Source organism: Triticum urartu, chromosome 6A, assembly GCF_056163025.1.
Source record: "Triticum urartu cultivar PI428250 chromosome 6A, HENAU_Tu73, whole genome shotgun sequence".
NCBI classification, from domain to species: domain Eukaryota; kingdom Viridiplantae; phylum Streptophyta; class Magnoliopsida; order Poales; family Poaceae; genus Triticum; species Triticum urartu.
Window position 1 is genome coordinate 314451192 of NC_141878.1, and position 5077 is coordinate 314456268.

The following is a 5077-nucleotide window of genomic DNA, read 5'->3' on the forward strand; positions in this document are numbered from 1 at the left end:
TTCATTCTATTCCTGATGCTAGTGCACTATGCCTACACCCTCTCTGCCATTTTTCAACTCATTCAAAGATGTTTTGGTTGGGTTCAAAAATGGCTCAAGTTTGAATTATTTTTCTACATCTAAAACTGCCCAAACCAATTTATTCAAATAGTGCATGATTCCAGGAGCACGGGGATATTTTAATATCTTCCAAATTCTTTTCCTAGCTCCCCCTTCTTTTCCTTTTCTGAAATATGTTGATTATAAAAGAAAACAGAAGATAAGAGAAGGAGGGAGAGAGAATCCAGCCCTAGCCACTTACCTCTCGGCCGGTTTAGGCACAGCCCAACTGGGACGCTATGGATTGTCATCCACCTCGGTCCCCCCGGGCGAGCAGCCGTCTGATCCCCATGGCACCGCACCGATTGCTGCCGTACAGCTTCCCCTCCTCATCAAAACCACCCCAAGGGCGCCCCTGCAACCCTAGCTTCTCCTCCTCCCTCCAACGATGCCACAACCTCTCCTTTTTTCCCTGTTACTCCTTCCTTAAGAAACAGAGGAGCATGGAACCACCGTGAGCGCACCACTATCGTTGCGGGGTCATCTCCTTCCTCCAAGCACACGGGCATGTCTAGTCGCCTCCCCTGTCCCAGCTCGCCCGATCTGCATGAGTATTTTGACGGAGGCTGCTCAAGACGGCCGCATGTTTCTGTGGTTCCTGCCCCTGTCCGTCGTCGTCCGTGACCCGATTCGTCGATGCACAACACCGCCGGACCTCCTCTACCCGTCCCCAAGTTCGTTGGCCTCGTGGAGACCTCCACTGCCAGCGGCGCTTCCATAATCCCTTGTTCCACGACGTCCACGACCTCGTCTTCATCTTCTTCTTCGGGCAGACAACTTCTTCCACTACCACTGCTCTGTCCCGGCCACCTCTGTCCTCAGCGGCCTCGTACGCGAGCTTGGTGAGAGCCTGCGGCCCTTCTCCTCCTTCCCCTGGTCTTCTTCCAACCCCCTAGGCTGCGCCGGACGAGCAGTAGCATCAGCCGCCATGGATACCATGGAAGCGAGATCAAGCTCGTGCTTTGCCTCTTCTCTCTCACCTTTGCATGTATCACACCGGTCACACACATCGGCGCGCAACCCTCGCTGCACACACGCGCACGCTGACGTGCATGCCTAGACACGGCCACATAGCAAAGCTATCGCTGTTCTTTGATTTCAATTTCGTTCAGATCAGCGCGAGAGAAATGGTTCATCTTGTACCGAAGCCATTTTTCTTCACAGTTCTGTTGTAGCCCATCTGGTTAACAGCGCGTGCACACATCCAAGGGCTCTGGGGATCAAATCCCAGGCACCCCTGTTTATATTTGCCCTGTTTCTTTTTCATCTTGTTTCTGTTGTTCTCAGTCATGTTTGCTCGAGCTAGTGGTTCAGTTACAGTTTGTCTGTAACTTATATCAAGTGCACTTTTGTTGCTGCTGGTTAGACTAGCAGGTTTGCACCCGGGCGACCAGGGAACAAATCCTAAGGGTTGCTGCCCTTTTTACACCAGTTTTTGCCTCCCCAAGATCAAGCCCTTGTTCTTCTTCATCTAAGGCTGATCCCTCTGTTAACACAAAATCACAGTTATCCCAGTGGTCTTCTCAGCGTGCATCCTCCCAGGAGATGTGGGGTTTGATTCCCTGGAGCCCCTATTTCCTTTAATTTTTGCTCACACACTCATCCATTTCGGGCCAGGTTCGCTCGAGCTCGTGGTTCAGTTAGAGTTTGTCTGTAACTTATATCAAGTGCACTATTGTTTCTGCTGGTTAGACTAGCAGGTTTGCACCCGGGCGACCAGGGATCAAATCCTAAGGGCTGCTGCCCTTTTTACACCAGTTTTTGCCTCCCCAAGATCAAGCCCTTGTTCTTCTTCATCTAAGGCTGATCCCTATGTTAACACAAACTCACAGTCATCCCAGTGGTCTTCTCAGCGTGCATCCTCCCAGGGGATGTGGGGTTTGATTCCCTGGAGCCCCTATTTCCTTTAATTTTTGCTCACACATTCATCCATTTCGGGCCAGGTTCGCTCGAGCTGGGGGTTCAGTTAGAGTTTTTCTATAACTTATATCAAGTGCACTTTTGTTGCTGCTGGTTAGACTAGCAGGTTTGAACCCGGGCGACCAGGGATCAAATCCTAAGGGCTGCTGCCCTTTTTTACACCAGTTTTTGCCTCCCCGAGATCAAGCCCTTGTTCTTCTTCATCTAAGGCTGATCCCTCTGTTAACACAAACTCACAGTCATCCCAGTGGTCTTCTCAGCGTGCATCCTCCTAGGGGATGTGGGGTTTGATTCCCTGGAGCTCCTATTTCCTTTAGTTTTTTCTCACACACTCATCCATTTCGGGCTAGGTCTGTCTGGGGCCTTGCAGAGTTTGCTGCATTGGCCCACAATGTTTTTTTCCATTCTGTGATTTTGTCATATATCTAGTGCATGAAATATTTTAGAAATGCCATTATGCTCATATCTAAATATTCATGCATCCAAATGAAACATGTCATGCTTGTAAAATGATTAGAATTTCATCTACTTTCATATATGCATCTTTCATCCATGTTAAAATATTTAAAATTATTGTTTGCATTAATTTGCATAAAGGACATGTTAAAATGGTTTATTTCATAACTTAATAACCGTAGCTCTGAATTTAATAAACTTTATATGTAACTTGTCTAGAAAAACTCATAGATTCACATGATGCATTTACTTTTGCTATTTAACAACTCTGAAATATGGTTTAGGCAGAACAATAGAAAATTTGGAATATGCACATGAAGATTTTCCGGAATTGTTGTTTGTTGTTTCCAGCCTCATTGAAATTGCCATGTAAGTAGTTTTATTATGCTTCATCTCTTGCCATATTAACTAACATTTAATCTTGTCATGTACATGAATGAGAGCGAACTAAATAATTGAATGTGGTGTCTTGTCAATATGCAACTTGTTGCATATTGAGCTCCACTTAAATTGTAGTATTGTTTGTTGTAGTTTGCCATGCCATGCCTATTTAAACCGGACATGCATCATACTTGGTTGTACATCATGCCTTGTTCATATGTTGCTTGTTTACCGTGTTGTTTGCTTCTTTCCGGTTGTGCTTCTTCTCGATAATTCCTGTTTTGTTGAGATCATGAGGATTCGTTCGACTCTGTGGGTTCGTCTTCTTCATGGACTCGATCTTCTTCCTAGCGGGATTTCAGGCAAGATGACCGTTATCCTGGATACCACTACTATCTTTGCTTTGCTAGTTGTCTCGATGCTATCGCTATGTTGCGTTACCTACCACTTGTGTATCAAGCCTCCCAAATTGCCATGATAGCCTCTAACCTTTTTTACCATCCTAGCAAACCGTTGTTTGGCTATGTTACCGCTTTGCTCAGCTCCTCTTATAGCGTTGCTAGTTGCAGGTTGTTCCATCTTGGGACATGGGTATCTTGGGATATCACAATATCTTTATTTAATTAATGCATCTATATACTTGGTAAAGGGTGGAAGGCTCGGACTTCTGCCTGGTGTTTTGTTCCACTCTTGCGGCCCTAGTTTCCCTCATACCGGTGTTATGTTCCTTGATTTTGCGTCCCTAACACGATGAGGGTTTATGGACCCCTCTTGATAGTTTGCTTTGAATAAACCTCTTCCAGCAAGGCCCAACATTGGTTTTACCATTTGCTCAACATAATAACTAAACATGATAATAAACTTGACACATATGGAGTTAACGCTACCCGAGGTTTGTTCTTCAACCTAATACAGGGGGCCAGTGCTGATGGTGTTGGTCCCAAACTAGAGCACTGTGTGGGGCTGCCCCAGGGCAACCTGAGTTATTTTCTTTGGCACCTGTATGCGTAGCTCATCCGTCGTGGCCTAAGACGAGATACGCGCGGCTACTATCAGGGTGTTGGCACGTCGGATGGTCTTGCTGGACTTTTTTTACCATTGTCTAAATGTATTGCGCACCGGAATTCTGAGTCTGATCGGAGGGTCCTGAGATGGAGGATTGTCTCCGTGGATCGTGAGCTTGTCAAGGGATAACTTGGGACACCCCTGCGGGGTTTAAACTTCCGAGAGCCATGCCCGCGATTATGTGGCAGATGGGAATTTTTAATATCTAGTTGTTGTGAATTTGACACCAGATCCGAAATAAAATACACGAACCGTGTGTGTAACCGTGACCATCTCTTTTTGAGTGAGTTCGGGAAGAGAACACAGTGGGGTTATGTTTGAACGTAAGTAGTTTAGTATCACTTCTTGATCATTACTAGTTTGCGACCGTTTGCGTAGTTTCTCATCTTATTCTTGTACTCGTAAGTTAGCCACCATACAATGCTTAGTCACTTGATGCAACCTTACCAATTATCAATTCCGTACCCATTAAGCTTTGCTAGTCTTGATACCCATGGTAATGGGATTGCTGAGACCTCGTGGCTCATAGATTACTACAACAACAATTGCAGGTACAGGTAATACGATGATCAGGATGTAAGAACGATGTTTACTTGTTTTGGAGTTCTTCTTCGGCTTCCTCTTTGATTCGGGGTGAGATTCCTGGTCGGCAGCCTGGGCTAACAGGGTGGATGTTGTTTGAGTTTCTGTTTGTGTTCCATCCGTAGTCAGATGTTGTTCTCATGTATCATGTATGATGTATTCATGTGGCATTTGTATGCTTTTGTATGTATTCCCATATATTATATAATGGTTCGATGTAATGATATCCACCTTTCAAAAGTGTTTCAATATGCGGCTCAATCCTTGGTGGGACCTTCGAGTTCATCTCGGATAGGTTCGCATATTGGGCATGACAAGTTGGTATCGGAGTCTCGACCGACCATAGGAGTCCCCTTGATTGTTCGTAGTTGGCCGTTGTCGAGTCTTGAAGCAAACTGTTTTCGGAGTCTAGTTATATAGGAGAGTAGGAATTCTTTTACTCCTCAGTCCCTTCGTCGCTCTGGTGAGGAATCTTGATGTACGTGTTTTGATACTTCTACTCTTCCCATTCAATTTTTTTTCTTTAGGGTCATGCAGTTAGTTTTCTGATCGTTGTGTTGTCAACTCTTTTCAT

At 45.4% G+C, this 5077-nt stretch overlaps 1 long non-coding RNA gene across 1 annotated transcript; it reads left to right on the forward strand.

Moving 5' to 3' along the window:
• The first annotated feature begins 348 nt into the window (after positions 1-348).
• LOC147965115 (uncharacterized) lies at positions 349-4724 on the forward strand. Its single transcript, XR_015608139.1, has 2 exons — positions 349-3218; positions 4473-4724. It is a non-coding gene; the product is annotated as an uncharacterized LOC147965115 (long non-coding RNA).
• The last annotated feature ends 353 nt before the right edge of the window (positions 4725-5077 follow it).